This window comes from Saccopteryx bilineata, chromosome 10 (genome assembly GCF_036850765.1).
Source record: "Saccopteryx bilineata isolate mSacBil1 chromosome 10, mSacBil1_pri_phased_curated, whole genome shotgun sequence".
NCBI classification, from domain to species: domain Eukaryota; kingdom Metazoa; phylum Chordata; class Mammalia; order Chiroptera; family Emballonuridae; genus Saccopteryx; species Saccopteryx bilineata.
In genome coordinates, this window is record NC_089499.1 from 47,053,409 (window position 1) to 47,071,381 (window position 17,973).

Genomic DNA, 17,973 nt, shown 5'->3' on the forward strand with positions numbered 1-17,973 from the left:
GTTAGTTGTATGACAGATAGAAGTATGACTTTGTTGTCTTTATTTGGAGCTTAAATACAGTTAAGAAGATGGTAAGAATGGGACTGCTGGATCATCAGTCTTTTTAATTTTAACTATCCTAGTGGTAGTGGTATACCACTGTGATTTTAACTTGTAAATCTTTGGATGATTAAATATGTTGAGCATCTTTGTTGCTGATTGGCCATTTTTATATCTTCTTTGGTGAAGTGTTTACTCAAACCTATTTTTTTTTGTGTGTGTGTGTGTGACAGACAGAGAGAAAGACAGACAGGAAGGGAGAGAGATGAGAAGCATCAATCCTTTGTGGTGGCTCCTTAGTTGTTCATTGATTGCTTTCTCATATGTGCCTTGATGGGGTGGGGGTGTGGGGGTGTGGGGCTCCAGCAGTGAGGAACCCCTTGCTCAAGCCAGCGACCTTTGGGTTCAAACCAGGAACCATGGGGTCATGTCTATGATCCCATGCTCAAGCCAGTGACCCTGCACTCAAGCTGGTGAGCTGGCACTCAAGCTGAATGAGCCCACGCTCAAGCTGACGACCTCAGGGTTTTGAACCTGGGTCCTCTGCATCCCTGTCCAATGCTCTATCCACTACACCAGTGTTCCCCAACCCCCGGGCCGCGGACCGGTATTGGTCTGTGGGCCATTTGGTACCGGTCCACAGAGAAAGAATAAATAACTTACATTATTTCCGTTTTATTTATATATATTTAAGTCTGAATGATGTTTTATTTTTTAAAAATGACCAGATTCCCTCTGTTACATCCGTCTAAGACTTGCTCTTGATGCTTGTCTCAGTCACGTGATACATTTATCCGTCCCACCCTAAAGGCCGGTCTGTGAAAATATTTTCTGACATTAAACCGGTTCGTGGCCCAAAAAAGGTTGGGGACCACTGCACTACACTACTGCCTGGTCAGTCATAAACCTTTTGTCCATTGTTTTATTGGGTTGTTTGTTCTCTTATTCAGTTATGAGAATTCTTTACATATTCTGAATATAAGTCTTTTTTATCAGATATATTGTTTTGCAAATTTCTCCCTCCCACCTATGCCTTCCCTTTTTTATTTTCCTGATAGTGTCTTTCAAAAAACAAGTTTTAAAATTTTGATGAAGTTTACCTTATGAATAAATTCTTTTATGGTTCATGCTTATTGTGTCCTAAGAAATCTTTGCCTGGATGGTGATGCTGACTAGACTTGGGTTGGTGAACATACAATGCAATATGCAGATGATGTGTTGCAGAATTGTGTACCTGAAACTTGAATAATTTTATTAACCAATGTCACCCCAATAAATTCAATAAAAATATTAAAAAAGAAATCTTTGCTTATCTCAAAATCACAATTTTTTTCCCATGTTTTCTTCTAGAAATTTACTTATAGTTTTAGCTTCTAAGTTTATCATCCATTTTTAGTTACTTTCCTCAGGAGCCTATTTCAGTGCTCCTGAGATCTATAACTTATCTTCCACCAACTTCTAATGTAAGAGTCAAACTTACCACCTCCCTGGCCTTCCCTCTTCATTCAATAGATCATTAAGTCCTGCCCATTTTATTCCCTAAAAAGTGCGCTTCTCACTACCACCAGTTTACTTTGCCCTAAGTCTCAAATCCTTACCTCAATTATTGTCTACTCCCCCCACACACTCTATTCCACATCCAGTGGTCTTCCAGCACTCCATTCTGGTCATGCCAACCAAGCTCTTACTCCCACGGACCTAAATAATTCCTTCCAAGTAAGCCCTCAGATTCCAGCCTGAACATCCTTGCCTAAATCAAACGCCACCGCCCCACCTGCCATACAGGTTCTCTTAGCACCATGTACCTCTCGGAAAAGATTTTACTAATTGCAGATTTTAATTCTGTATGAGTCTTCCTTGAATGTTTTTCTTCTCCATCCAATCCATTTTTTTTTTTTTTTGTATTTTTTCTGAAGTTGGAAACGGGGAGAGACAGACAGACTCCCGCATGCGCCCGACCGGGATCCACCCGGCACGCCCACCAGGGGCGATGCTCTGCTCACCAGGCGGGAGGGGAAGAGAGAGACAGAGAGGAAGGAGAGGGGGAGGGGTGGAGAAGCAGATGGGCGCTTCTCCTGTGTGCCCTGGCCGGGAATCGAACCCGGGACTTCCGCACGCCCGGCCGACGCTCTACCACTGAGCCAACCGGCCAGGGCCTCCATCCAATCCATCTTTATGAAGCTGGGGATTGTTTCATCCATCCCCACACTATACTCGCAGCAAAATACGTAAGAGATGAATGAATAGATAAATTAGGAAAATGGAAAAATAAAGGGTTAGGTTGATTGCTTCAGTGATAAAACCAGACGCGAAATAGTAATAACCTCTGCCCTTTTCCTGGCAGGATATGGAAACCTGCCAGGTCCGTGAAGGAAGGAAAGCCTTTCGATTATTCAAGGTAAGAACAGGTATACAATCCCCCACGGAGGTCAGAAATCACTCAACCTTGCATTGCTTCGGGCCCTCTCGCTTCAGAAAGAGGGCGGGGCCAGAGGAGTTCAATTCCTGGAGCTTTGGACGGGAAGAATCCACCTGCTGCAACCCAGCGACACCTGAAGCGGCGCAGCTCAGTCGCTTGACCGCGGGGTGGGCGCGCGAGCTGGGGGCGTGGCCCGCCTGAGGGCTGTTCCCGCCCCCTGCTGCGTGCGCGCGCCCGCCGCTGTCTCGCGCGTGCGCTGCCGGTCGGGGGCGGAGGTTGTGGGCGGTGGCAGCGGGCGCACGCGCTCTCGCCTACTGTAGCCGGTTAGCGCTCCCGCGCAGGGGCTGAAGCGGCGGTGGCGGCTGCAGCGGCGGCTGCGGCGGCTGAGGTGGTGTGGGGGGAGGGCCGGGAGGGAGGGTAGCTGGGTGGGGGGATGGATCGGGCGCGGCGGCTGCAGCGGCTGGAGCCGGCGCCTGAACTCGAGCGACGGCGCTGGCGGAGACGCCGGCTGCTTCTCCCCTCCCCGCCGGTGAGTGAATGCCCCCGCCCCGGACTCTGGTAGCGGCCGCGGCCACTCACGTCCCCTCCGTCCCGGGTGGGGAAAGTCGTGTGGAGAGCGTGGCCTGGCGGCATTGCCGACGCGGGCCTGGCCTCACCCCTAGCGGCTTGACTCAGCTTGGTCCGGACCCTCGGTCGCCTCCGTTCGGGGCTTAAGCCCCGGGCCTAGGACTCGACCCCCCAGCATCTTGCTGGGCCTTTTTCTTTCCCGGTTGGTTCCGCTGTCATTTTGACCCTGGCGTTTCTCTCCCCACACCCCTTGCGGTGCCCCCCTCTCTGTACCCCGTCTTCAGGATCGAGGGGTGGGAGGGGCGTGTGAGGAGTTGGGCCGAGGCCGAGAGACTGGGAGCTAGGGGAGAGAGGTATCTGAGGTCCTGTGAGCCTTCAGTTGCCCTGGCGTCCACAGAAGTTGGATACTAGTGCTCAGCCATTGCTACTTAAAACCAGTTTTGCACCTTTTGTTTTGATTTTGAACTTGTCGTTTAAGGAGAGGAGGAAACCTGCTGTACTGAGATGTGGGAGCGTAAGTGGTGCAAGGTGGGAGGCCAGGCTGGCTGGGTTCGGAGTGGCTTTTATTAGCTCGCTTAGAAAGGGACAATGGGCACACCTTCCCTAAAGGGCCAGAAATCCATGCTTGCAAATTTCCCTTTTTCAGTCAAGCAAAGGTGTGGGTAGTTTTGTCCAGCGGTTGGTTTGGTTCATTCGTTAACAACATTGGTGAGATCCCCAGGTGATCTGTAGCAGAGTTTCTTAAAGCAGCCCACCCACTTGAGCGATTGGCTAATTTCCACCACCTCTTCTTTTTTGGTGACACCTTACATATTAGTCTTGGTAGATCCTACCCCAATGCTTTTTATAAGCTGCCTTTTCAACCTGACTTGTCATAGTGGAAAGGAAGATGAACGCATAGACACTAATCCAAAATGGATGCTCTAAGTCTGACATACTCATCAGAGGTACCTGTGCCATAAGCATCTCTATGAAAAGTCTGAATTCCTACTTTCGCTAATTATTAAAAAAAAAGGCATTCAGGGCTTAACAAGCAGGTAGCTGCTTTTAAAAGGCGAAAGATTTATGCGATCTGAAGAGAAACCAGAGTATGGGGTAGCTGCTTTTAAATAAAACAGAACTTGAATTGTTTATGCCTTCTGAGCAGTATCTTACATTTTGGAAGTCAATGGTTAACTAAATACTTATCTTTGACATACTAGTGTATAGAAATTGTTGCAAAGCCTGGAGGAAAGAACCTTATGGAAATATTAATATGTTACATACATTATTCCCCCAGGAAGGAGATACATTTTTTTTCTCCACTGTATACTAGAAGAGTGAGACCCCCATGGATGAAAATGGTGAAGGGATTAAGAAGTACAAATTCGTAGTTACAAAATAGTTCTGGGAATGTGAAGCTCAGTATAGGGAATATAGTCAATAATATTGTTATAACTATGTATGGTGCCAGGTGGGTGGGTCACTTTGTAAATATATATTTGTCTAAGCACTATACTGTACACCCGATAGTAATGTAAAATAATATTTGAATGTCTTCTGAAAAACTGAAAAATTTAAAATTAATTGAAAAATAAAATGTAAAAAGGTGAGCCTACAATTGTAAATAGGTGGTAGTTTTACTAGTGCTATGTAGCAAATGATGTTTTTAAGTGTGATTTTTAGTTCAACAATACCTTGTCCTCTACCAACAGAGTTGGCTTGTATTTTTTTGAAATCACATACCCATTCTCTGGCTAGTATAGAAAGATTAAAAAGCTACTTCTGGTCTGTGGGTGGTAACCTTTTAATTTCTAAAGAATTTTCAGCTACTTACAGAGTAGATTACTGATCAACGGCATAGGAAAATTTTAGATATTAAAAATTCACTAGTATGTGATCTAGATCTGTAATAATTATGAGCATTCATTTGTATTTGGCATGGTATAGGTTCTGTGTACTCTGTGTAGGAAATGAGATTTCTCAGAATATTTGCATCTGAAGATGAGTGTTCTGACATGTTGCTGTAGTTGAGAGAATCTTTTATCAACACACACAAAAAATGTGCAATTTGATGAAGAAACCCAATGATATGGATAGTTGGTGACCACCATTACTTTAAGCAGTGTTTTACTAGAATATCTCCCCTTTTCTGCAAGAGTTTTTTTATGCCGGTCTATATGTACAAAACCTGTCATGACTGAGGACTTAAGTTTAAACTCCCTGGTGTGGCATTTATGGATCACTGATTAATTTATTCATCAAGTATTCATTGAACTCTTGTTCCAGGATTTATTCTATTATTTATTTATTTATTTATTTATTTTTACAGAGACAGAGAGTCAGAGAGAGGGATAGATAGGGACAGACAGACAGGAACGGAGGGAGATAAGAAGCATCAATCATCAGTTTTTCATTGTGACAACTTAGTTGTTCATTGATTGCTTTCTCATATGTGCCTTGACCGTGGGCCTTCAACAGATCGAGTAACCCCTTACTCAAGCCAGCGACCTTGGGTCCAAGCTGGTGAGCTTTGCTCAAACCAGATGAGCCCGCGCTCAAGCTGGTGACGTTGGGGTCTCGAACCTGGGTCCTCCACATCCCAGCCCGACGCTCTATCCACTGCACCACCGCCTGGTCAGGCCCAGGATATATTCTAAATACTGGGCTTCAGTGGAGGAACAAAGCCTATATAGGTCCCTGCCCTCATTGAGCTGTATTCTGTGTGTGTGAGAATGAGGATAACAAATAAGCAAATAGACAAGATAATTTCAGGAAATGCTGAAAATCCACGATTAGCAAACTTTTTCTGTGAGGGACCAAAAAGTAAATATTTATGGGCTATACAGTCTCTGTTGCAGCTACTCAAATCTGTTGTTTTAGTGCAGAAAGGGCCACAGGCAGTACATAAACCAGCTTGTCTATGTTCTACTTAAATTTTGGATACTGAAATTTGAACTTCACATTCTTTTCCCACATCACAAAATAATTGATTTTTTTCCCAACCATTTAAAAATGTAAAAACCATTCTTATAGACCACACAAAAACATGGATCAAGCTGGATTTTGCCTGCGGGCTGTAGTCTGACCCTTTGTAGAAAAAGTTTGCAGACTCCTGTTATGAACTAATACAAAAATAAAACAAGCTGAAAAGTGAGTGGTTGGTTAGGGTGATGTGGAGGCCTCACTAGGAGAAGGTATTTGAGTTGTGGCCTAGAAGATGCAAGAGCTTTCCTGGCAGATGAAACAGGAAGTGCAAAGATCCGCAGGTGGAAACGAGTTTCTTTGTTCCCCAGCATTGAACTTCCCCACATACCCTGTCATTCTTGCCTTTGTGTCTTTTTTCATTGTGTTGTTCTTAACTAGGTTGTCTTCCTCCTGTCAGGTTTTTTGTTTTTTACCTTTTTTTTTTTTCTTTTTTACAGAGACAGAGAGTCAGAGAGAAGGATAGATAGGGACAGACAGATAGGAACGGAGAGAGATGAGAAGCATCAATTATCAGTTTTTTGTTGTGATACCTTAGTTGTTCATTGATTGCTTTCTCATATGTGCCTTGACCATGACCGAGTGACCCTTTGCTCAAGCCAGCAACCTTGGGTCCAAGCTGGTGAGCTTTGCTCAAACCAGATGAGCCCGCGCTCAAGCTGGCGACCTCGGGGTCTTGAACCTGGGTCCTACGCATCCCCGTCTGACGCTCTATCCACTGTATTACTGCTTGGTCAGGCGGGTTTTTAAAAAATTTTTTTTTATTTTTTAATTATTGATTTTAGAGAGGAATGGGGGGAGAGAGAAACCTCTATTTGTTCTTCCACTTTATTTATGCAATCGTTTGTTGCTTCTTGTATGTGCCCTGCCCTGACTGGGGATTGAAACTACAACCTTAGTGTATCAGGACGATGTTCTAACGAACTGAGCTACCCTGCCAGGTTGTCAGGTTTTTGTTTTTTTTTTGTATTTTTTCTGAAGCTGGAAACGGGGAGAGACAGTCAGACTCCCGCATGTGCCCGGCCGGGATCCACCCGGCACGCCCTCCAGGGGCGAAGCTCTGCCCACCAGGGGGCGATGCTCTGCCCCTCCGGGGGGTCTCTCTGCCGAGACCAGAGCCACTCTAGCGCCTGGGGCAGAGGCCAAGGAGCCATCCCCAGTGCCCGGGCCATCTTTGCTCCAATGGAGCCTTGGCTGCGGGAGGGGAAGAGAGAGACAAAGAGGAAGGAGGGGGGGCGGTGGAGAAGCAAATGGGCGCTTCTCCTGTGTGCCCTGGCCGGGAATCGAACCCGGGTCCCCCGCACGCCAGGCCGATGCTCTACCGCTGAGCCAACCAGCCAGGGCTAGGTTGTCAGGTTTTTGAAGTCTACCCATAATAGTATCTAAGACTTGGAAGAGATGTTAACTTCTTACCCAGTTGCTCTACTAAAGTGTTCTTAGTGATTTTTCAGCCTCAGTTTAAACACCTTTGAAGACAGAAAATTCATTACTTTGAGGTAGCCTATGCCATTTTTAGATAGCTCTAATTGTTAGAATATTCTTCTTAATGTTGTGATAGGATTCAATATCTTTATCTCCTTTCCATGGTAACACCTGACATGGAGTAAAGCCTGCAGTGGGGTGCACCTCATTCCCAGGATTTGGTTTTAAAGTCAGTGCATGAGGCAAAAATCACATAAGATGAAAGCTATACTCAAAAATCCGTTATGTCGCTTAAAAAGTATAGTGTGTTTGTTTTTGTATATGTAATTGTGTATCATTCTTATGTATTCTACAGACTGAGAGCCCCTGAGTTTGACTGAAGGAAGCAACAAGAGGAAATAAATTTTGTAGATATGTAGGCCTTCAAACAATTTTGCTTTTTTTAAAAAAAGTTTTAGAGAGAAGGGAGAGAGAGAGAGAGAGAGTATAAAAGAGGGAAGCATCAACCTGTAGTACTTGCTTTCCATATGTTCCTTGAGTGGGTAAGCCCAGGGTTTCAAATCGGTGACTTCAGCGTTCCAGGTCAACGCTTCATCCACTGTGCCACGCCAGGCCAGGCAAACAATTTTGCTTTTTAAAACAGCTGCCAAATACATAACAGAGTGGGGGACAGTGGAGAATTTTAATGTGTTCCTGCTTTCTTGCAGGGTTTATTTTGTTGTCTTTTTATGTTAGGCCTCTATTACATTAATAAACGTTTAAAGATGTGTTGTGAATATTAAGTGAGATATAAGGAAGCACCTGTCACATGGTAGTGGTTAATAAATGCAGGATTGATTTGGATCTAAATTTTTGCTTCATTGGGCTCACATGCACACTATCCTTTGAAAAGTTTTAGAGAAGAACTGGGCCACCTACTTCCTGTCTTTCCAAACTGGCATTTCCTGTTGTGGCTCTACTGAACAGCTGTCACTGTCTGTGTCCTTGAGTGTTGGTCACATCTTACCATAGGTCAGCTGTTAAGTTAAATGGGTATATGATGTATGTAATTCTTAGTTCTGCCATATGACCCTTCAAATATTTGAACACTGCTATGATGTCTCCCAGTTAAGCCTTCACTTTTCTCAGTGCTAAATATTTTAATTTCTTTTAGTTTTTTATTTATTTACTCTTCTGATTATTGTAACTGTACCAATTTAGTGTTTTTTTTACTTTGGTACTCTGAAATACATTTAAGGTACACATTCAAGTTTTATCTCCTTGATGAAGCCTTCTCTCATAATTCTAGACCTTCTCTATATTTCTAGTATGCTTTTATCTGTACGTCTCAACTTAATGTTATTTTTGTATTTTATACTTGTTTCATAAGCATTTGTCATACCTCACAATGAGCAACAAACTTCTTGAGGACCAAAACCATATTTTCGACGTCTTTTATGTCCCAGACGCACTAAAATTTCAGGCATACAATAGATTATATATATTCTATAATTTAAAAATATAAGCTATTAAAATAAACTTTAAAAAGTTGATTTTAGAGAGGAAAGGAGATGACAGGAACATCGATCCGTTCCTGTGTGTGCCCTGACCGAGGATCGAACCGGCAACCTCTGTGCTTAGGGATGATGCTCTAACCAGCTGAGCTATCCAGCCAGGGCTAAAACTTTTAATTTTAGAAGTGTTAGATTTAATGAATTATTGTGATGATAGTACAGAGAAGTTCCTGTCTTACATTTAGTTGCCCTTATTTTATTATTAACATCCTACATTAGTATGGTACCTTTGTCATAATTAAGGAACCAATATTAATACATTATTACTAAGTTTGTACTTGATTCAGAGTTTCACAGTTTTTTCCTTGATGTCCTTTTTTGTCTTCCAGGATCCCATACAGGATGCCACATTACATTTAATAATCATGTCTCCTTAACTCCTCATGGTTGTGACAGTTTCTCAGACTTCCCTTGTTTTTAATGAAAGACATTGGTAACTTTGAAAAATAACTGATCAGGCACTTTTCCCCCCTTCTGTTTGGCATTTATGTACCATGTCCTTCGATGGGGATTTGTCTGATGTTATTCTAAGGCTTAGACTGATGTAAAGTGATTTTGAAAGGAAGACCGTAGAGGTAAAGTGTCATTCTTATCACATATCAAGCATACACATTATTGATATGCCATATCAGTGTTAATGTTAACCTTGGTCACCTAGTAGTATTTGTTTTATTCACTGAGGTAATATTTGTTTTCTTCACTGTAAAGTTAACCCTTTTGTTCTTCCCTTTCCGTACTTTCTAAGAAAGTCACAATGCATAACATAAACTTAATGAGTGATGAGTTATGCTCCGCCTCCTTAAGGATGGGGTATCTACATAAATTTTGCTGTTGAAATTTTTCCAGCTTTGGTCATTTGGGAGCTTTTCTGATTGGCTTCTGTATCTCTTCCCTTTAACATACTCTGATGGTTATGTGTGTGAGCGCTTTTCGTTCTGACAACATAAAATTCCTCAGGCTCATTTATTTATTTTACTTTTTTTGCGGGAGAGAGAGACAGAGAGTGACAGACAGGAAAGGAGAGAGATGTGAAGTATCATTTTGCAGCACTTTAGGTGTTCACTGATTGCTTCTCATGTTTCCTGAGGAGGGGGTGGGAAGGGCTTTGGCTGAGCCAGTGACCCTTTGCTCAAGCCAGCGACCTTTGGGCTCAAGCCAGCGACCATGGGATCATGTTGATGAGCCCATGCTCAGGATGGTGACCCTGCATTCAAGCCGGTGACCTCAGGGTTATGAACCTGGAACCTCAGCGTCCCAGGTTGATACTCTATCCACTGTGCCACCACCAGTAAGGTGAGGCTCATCTTTATTATATGTGGCTTAAGTGTCTGTTTGTTGCTGATAGCTTATTGGTTGCTTGCATAACTGTACTAGCCAATGGGGTGAAGTTGCCACGGCTGAACGCAAATTGAGCGGGTCAGGGGGAAGGTGAACATTTGTTTACATTGGCAATCATCTGTTTTACATAAAAACTACGTCTTAACATAATTTCTTTTAAGAATGCCTCCTAGAAAATACAGCACTGAAGAGGAGAGAAAAGGAGCTAAAGCTGCACAAAAACGGCTTTCTCGACAAAAAGAAACCATTGAGCAGAGAAAGACAAGGCTTGCTTTAGTCGCAGAGCAAATGCGTCTTTCTCGGCAAAATGAGACTGATGAGCATAGAGAAACAAGGCTTGCCTCAGGTGCAAGACAAAAAAGCCTGTCTCAACAAAATGAGTCCCTTGAACAAAGGCAGGAGAGAAATGCAAAAAAACGACAGAGTAATGCTGACCGAAACGCAAAAAGGATTAAAACAGTTTCAAACGGAGAAACTTTAATTTTTGAGCATTCCTCTGGTGACATGAATATTAAATGTGAACACTGTCAGTCCTTAAACTTCAAGTTAGAAACTAATCGATTTGACCGTGGCAAGAAAGGATTTTCTCAATATTGCAAGTACGGAAACATTGTAGTTCCACTAATTGAGAATTATCCACCACTCTTTTTTTTTTTTTTCTTTTTCTGAAGCTGGAAACAAGGAGAGACAGTCAGACAGACTCCCGCATGCGCCTGACCAGGATCCACCCTGGGGGCGACGCTCTGCCCACCAGGGGGCGATGCTCTGCCCCTCCGGGGCATCGCTCTGCTGCGACCAGAGCCACTCCAGTGCCCGGGGCAGAGGCCAAGGAGCCATCCCCAGCTCCCGGGCCATCCTTGCTCCAATGGAGCCTTGCTGCGGGAGGGGAAGAGAGAGACAGACAGGAAGGAGAGGGGGAGGGGTGGAGAAGCAAATGGGCGCTTCTTCTGTGTGCCCTGGCCAGGAATCGAACCCGGGACTTCTGCACACCAGGCCAACGCTCTACCACTGAGCAAACCGGCCAGGGCTATCCACCACTCTTGAATAAATTATTGACTAATCAGCATCCACATGTTGGCATTTTTTTACCTGAGCCTGCATTTGGACATGGTCAACTTTATGTTACCTGTTCAAGAGTTCGTGAAAGAACGGACGTAAAATTAAAAATAATTGATGGTCCTCTGCAAGGCGAGCTTAAAAATGATGGAAAGATCTACACAAGAAATGTTGTGTACAAAGAGATCTTTGACATGTGAATTAACATCTTATTATTTAAATCACCTTTATTTATTGAGCTAGCAGTGGCTCTTAAGAAATGTACCGCCAGTGGTTTCCTTCATTGCACTCTACTTTAAGCAATTAAGCAAGTAGAAGGGGGAAACCCTGTGGGGCACTAAGCAAAGGGGCGTCCTCGCCGCCTGCCCTGGGTAATTCAGTTTGAATTAGCAGACACCGACCTATGGTGGCACAGTGGATAAAGTGTTGACCTGGAAATGCTGAGGTCGCCGGTTCGAAACCCTGGGCTTGCCTGGTCAAGGCACATATGGGAGTTGATGCTTCCAGCTCCTCCCCCCTTTCTCTCTCTCTGTCTCTCTCTGCTCTCTCTCTCCTTTCTAAAACTGAATAAAAAAAACTAAATTGGAATTAGACACCTTTGCACAAATCATTTTAATTACAATTTATAATATCTAGAACAGTGGTCATTTCGTATGACCGCCGGGCTTTCTAGTTTTTTATATGTCATGCTCCAGCCCTATAATTGGTCATTTTTCTGAGGAACCCTGGTTCTTTTTATTGGAAAATAGTATTAGAAGCCAAGATCTGGCTGCTAAGTGTGCTAGTTGTTACTAGAGTATTGTTGCTACTAGATCCTCTGAGTGAGGTAGCAAGATGTATGTGTATATATTAACCTATATATGTACATATATCTATAAATAGTTCTGTATGTAACCATTTTTATTAAGCTAAACATGAATTCATACTGTGTCCACTCTTAATTCCTTATTTTTAAATTTTTATTTATTTATTTTTAGAAAGAGAGGAAGGCAGAGAGAGAGAGAGAAACACCGATTTGTTGTTTTACTTATTTATGCATTCATTAGTTGATTCTTGTATGTGCCAAAGGTTGAACCTGCATATCAGGATGACATTCTAACCAACTGAGCTACCGGGCCAGGCCTCCAACTCTTAACACATTGATCATTCCAACCTCCACCACTTTACCAGTAAGGAATCTGGCCATCTGTTACTTAATTCTTCAATTCCAGTGTACATATGCAATGATTTTAGAATGGTTAGTCTGTGCCCCAGTGGGAAATGGCTTATAGTGCGTATGTATCCTTCATTTTCTTTAGTCTTATAGATTCCACTCATTTTCAGTATTATCTCGGTCAGCACTATATTCTTCATCCTTTGTGAGGTTATTTTATATTTGTAATATATTTAGATTGCTTTGTCACATTCTGCATTTCATGCTGAGCTCCCTATATTTCTTAAATGATTATTTAAAAATTTGCATACATTGTTTATTTTTTTAAAGTTATATAGGTTTTGTCTGACCTCTGGTGGTGCAGTGGATAAATCGTTGACCTGGAACAGTGAGGTCGCTGGTTCGAAACCCTGGGTTTGCCTGGTCAAGGCACATAGGGGAGTGGATGCTTTCTACTCCTCCCTCCCTTCTCTCTCTTTCTTTCTCTTTCTCCCCCTCTCTTTAAAAACTAAATAAATAAAATAAAAAATTTAAAAAGTAGTACATCATATTTAGGGTCAAGGATTATAGAAAAATATAAAAAAGTTTAAAGTTATATAGGGTTTTTTTGTTTGTTTGTTTTTTTGGAGAGGATAGGGAGAGACAGAGAAGAGACAGAGAGCGAGAAGTGGGGGAGGAGCTGGAAGCATCAACTCCCATATGTGCCTTGACCAGGCAAGCCCAGGGTTTCGAACCAGCGACTTCAGCATTTCCAGGTCGACGCTTTATCCACTGCGCCACCACAGGTCAGGCCAAAGTTATATAGGTTTTGACAGACTTTTATTATATTCACCATTACAGTATCATATAGAATAGGTTCACTGCTCTAAAAAATTTGTGTCTCACTGATTTAACCCCCACACACACACCAGCCCCTGTCAACCACTGATCTGTTTACTGTCTCTACAGTTTTGCCTTTTCCAGAATATTAAATTTTAAAAAGTATTTTTGAAGTGATTTTTATGAACAGAGCATTTTGTTAAGTAGTGGGAGATACAGGCAGTATATAACTAACACTTAGAAACATGTTTATTTACTTTTATATTGAAGTAAAATTCACATAATACAAAATTCATAATTTTAACCATTTAAAATGTACTGTTCAGAAGCTTTTAGTTCATTCACAATGTTGTGCAACCATTACCTGATTGTGAAACATTTTCATTGTTCCAAAAAGAAACCCATATCCATTAAGCAGTCTTTCATCTCAAACCCTGGCAATCATTAGTCTGATTTTTATTCATATGGATTAGCGTATTTTGGACATTTCATTTAAATGGGGTCACATAATGTATGGCCTTTTGCTTCTGGCTTCTTTTACTTAAATGTTTTTTTATTTTATTTTATTTTAAATGAGAGGCAGGAGGCAGGGAGGCAGAGACAAACTCCTGCATGGGCCCAACTGGGATCCATCTGGCAAGCCCCCTACAGGGCAATGCTCTGTCCATCTGGGGCCACTGCTCTGTTGTTCAGCAACTGAACTATTTCAGTGCCTGAAGCAAGGCCATGGAGCCTGCTGAGCGCCTGGGGCCAGATTGCTTGAACCATTCAAGCTGTGGCTGCAGGAGGGAAATGTGGGGGGAGGAGAGAGAGAGAGAGAGTGAGTTGGGCGAGGGGTGGAGAAGCAGATGGTTGTTTCTCCTATGTGTCCTGACCAGGAATTAAACCCAGGACTTTCATACACTGGGCTGACGCTCTACCACTGAGCAAGCTGGCCAGGGTATTTAATGTTTTTAAGCTTCATCCATATCGTAGCATGTTTCAGTACTTAATTCCTTTTTTATAGAAGAATAATAATTTATCATATGGATATAGTACATTTTGCTTATCCATTCACTTAATGGACATTAGAATTGTTTTCACTTTTTGGCTATTATGAGTGATGCTATGAGCATTCATGTATCAGTTCTTTGTTGAGCATGTAACAAATTCTCCTGGGCATATAACTAATTTTTTTATACGTTTTATTTTATGTTGAAAGGAAAGTTACCTAATTTATTTGGGGTAAAGTGCTGAACAGTGATACTCTGTCTTGATATAGTATTTATCAGTGAATACAGAAATCACGTAATTTTCGTGTTGTAAGTATGAAATAAAGAATTTTGGTTCAGATGGGGTAACAGTAGGTAGCCTTCCCCTAGAATTCTGTTAGACGACTATCCTGAATGATGTGTACCATTCAGTTACCTTTCTTAGAGTAGCAAGTCTTGTGCACTGTGAAGTTGGATTATAAGATCTGCTTGTGGTTTTAAGGAATCCTAAGTGTCTGAATTATTTTTAACGTTATGTATTCAGAGGGATAGTAGGCAGGATTCCCACTCTGTAATCTATTTGGCATCAGTGATACTGCAGAGGTTTTATTCATGCTAACCACATTCCCTCTGAGGTTTGGACTTATAATAGAGTGGCATTAAATATTAGTGTTTTCTTTTTCTTCATTTGGAACCCAACCCTAAGCTTTGTTTTGTAGTTACTGCTTTGATAACCTTTGCGTTTATTTTATTTTATTTTTTGTGTGTGACAGAGAGAGGGACTGATAGGGCCAGACAGGAAAGGAGAGAGATGAGAAGCATCAAGTCTTTGTTGCGGCACCTTAGTTGTTAATTGATTGCTTTCTCATATGTGTCTTGACGGGGGGAGGGGGGGTCTCCAGCAGAGCGAGTGACCCCTTGCTCAAGCCAGCGGCCATGGGCTCAAGCCATTGATTAACCTTTGAGCTCAAGCCAGCGACCATAGGGTCATGTCTATGATCCCACACTCAAGCCAGCAACCTTGGACTACAAGCCAGTGGTTTTGGGGCTCAAGCTAGTGACCATGGGGTTGTGTCTATCATCCTACGCTCAAGTGGTGACTCCATGCTTATGCTGGTGAGTCCACACTTCAAGCTGGCGAACTTGGAGTTTTGAACCTGGTTCCTCCGCATTCCAGGTCGATGCTCTGTCCACTGCTACCACCTGGTCAGGCGACAGTCCTTTCAGTTCTCTCTTGTGTCTTATTGTTTCCAATGAGAAGTTGGCTGTCATTTTTTGTCCCTCTGTACATAATGTGTGCTTGTTTTCCTCTGGCTGCCTTTTATTTTTCTTTCCATTTATAAAAATTGTTTTATATATAATATATTATTTAATATCTTAACCATTTTTAAATGTATTGCTCAGTTTTTTTTGTTTTCCCCTTTAGACTGGTGGTCAGTCTATGAATTTTTTTTTTTTTTTTTTTTTTTTTTACAGAGACAGAGAGTCAGAGAGAGGGATAGACAGGGATGGACAGACAGGAACGGAGAGATGAGAAGCATCAATCATTAGCTTTTTGTTGCGCATTGCGACACCTTAGTTCATTGATTGCTTTCTCATATGTGCCTTGACCGCGGGCCTTCAGCAGACCGGGTAACCCCTTGCTCGAGCCAGCGACCTTGGGTCCCAGCTGGTGAGCTTTTGCTCAAACCAGATGAGCCTGCGCTCAAGCTGGCGACCTTGGGGTCTCGAACCTGGGTCCTTAGCATCCCAGTCCGACACTCTATCCAGTGCGCCACCGCCTGGTCAGGCTGTTTTTTTTAAGTACATTTATATCATTGTGCAACCATCAGAACCATCTGTCTATCTCTAGAACTCTTGTCATCTTGCAGAACTGAAATTCTATTTCTGTTAAATAACTCCCCTTTCCCCCTACCTCCCAGCCCCTGGTAACCACCGTTTTACTTTCCGCTCTATGAATTTGCCTACTCTAGGTACCTCGTGTGAGTGGAATCATACAGTAGTTGTCTTCTAGTGACTGGCTTATTTCACTTAATAAATATTGCCAAGGTATGTTGATGTTGTAGCATATGTCATTTCCTTTTTAAGATTGAATAATATTCCATTGTACATATACTACATTTTGCTTCTCCATCTGTTGAGGGACATTTGGGTTGTTTCTACGTTAGCTATTGTGAATAATGCTGTTATAAACATAAGTGTACAAATCTCTCTTTGAAATCCTGCTTTCAGTTCTTCTGGCTATATATCCAGAAATGGAATTGCTGAATCATATGGTAATTCTACATTTAAATTTTGAGGAACCATTATACTCTTTTCCACAGCAGCTATACCATTTTACATTTCCACCAACAGTGCATAAGGGTGTTAATTTTTCCACTTTCTTGCCAACATTGTTATTTATTTATTTGATTTTTAATTATTATTTTTAATTATTATTTATTTTTTTAATAGTAGCCATTCTGATTAGTATGAAGATGGTATCCCATTGTGATTTTGACTTGCATTTTCTTAATGAATACTTATGTTGAGCACCTTTCATGTGCTAATTTGCCATTCATCTATCTTCTTTGGACAAATGTCTATTCAAGTCCTTTGCCCATTTTTGAATTGGATTGTTCTTTTTTTATGATTGAATTATAGGACTCTTCCATATTCTGGATATGTAATTACTTATCAAATACATGATTTACAAATCTTTTCTCCCATTCTGTATTCTCTTGGCTGCTTTTAAGATTTTTTTTCCTTATCTCTGATTTTAAGCAATTTGATTTTGATTACTCCTTGGTGGAGTTTTAATTTTCTTCAGGTTTCTTGTGCTTGTTGTTCATTGAGCTTCTTGGATCTGTGGGTTTATAGTTTTCATTAAATTTGGAAAATTTTGGGGTATTATTTTTTCAAATTCCATCTACCCCCTTTTGGATTCTAGTTATACATACTATATATATTGTTAGCTCCTTGAGTTTGTTTCATAGCTCATTGATGCTCTGCTCTTTTTTCTCATACTTCTTGTATTACAGGTTTCATTTTGGATAGTTTCTATCCTTGTGTCTTTACATTCACTAATCTTTTCTTCTGCATTGTCTTATCTGCTGTTAATTCCATTCATTGTATTTCATTTCAGTCTACTTACTACATACAGTGTTGGGCAAAAGTAGGTTTACAGTTGTATGTGAAAGAGTTTATTCTTGTATTATTAATTTATGTATTATTTTCCATATGAACAACTATAAATCTATTTTTGCTCTACGCTATATTCTATAATTTGTAAGTTTGATAGAAATGCAGTGATTTGGCAGGTATCAAGAAATAATTGCCTTAAATTTCTTCCAAAATATAACTGATTCCTTATTCTGTAAGATATCTAATAAAGGTACACAAAAGCACCCAATGTGTCAAATTAACTTTGGTGTCCCATCATTTCCACATTAACTTTGTTTGTTTTTCTGCCAGACATATATATATATATATTATGATTATTCTATATATTCTGACATAGACATCTTTATTAGTGGTTATACAGAATTTGTTTATAGGGCATCTTGAGTGCTTGGTCTATTTGCCAGACTACCTGATATTTGTCTGTGTTTGGTTGTATGATATGATCATCATCTTGCTATAAAAAACATGAAATGGCTCTATATATTTTGTATATTGTACTGCTTTATTATT

The 17,973-nt window shown here is 41.5% G+C and overlaps 1 protein-coding gene across 1 annotated transcript in view; it reads left to right on the forward strand.

The window, feature by feature from the left end:
• The first annotated feature begins 2,904 nt into the window (after nt 1-2,904).
• Nucleotides 2,905-17,973, forward strand: part of TMCC1 (transmembrane and coiled-coil domain family 1) — a 248,599-nt gene continuing 233,530 nt past the window's right edge. Inside the window, exon 1 of the mRNA XM_066245647.1 lies at nt 2,905-2,987. The gene's annotated coding sequence lies outside the window, so the exon portion shown is untranslated. The remainder of the gene's footprint in view (nt 2,988-17,973) is intronic.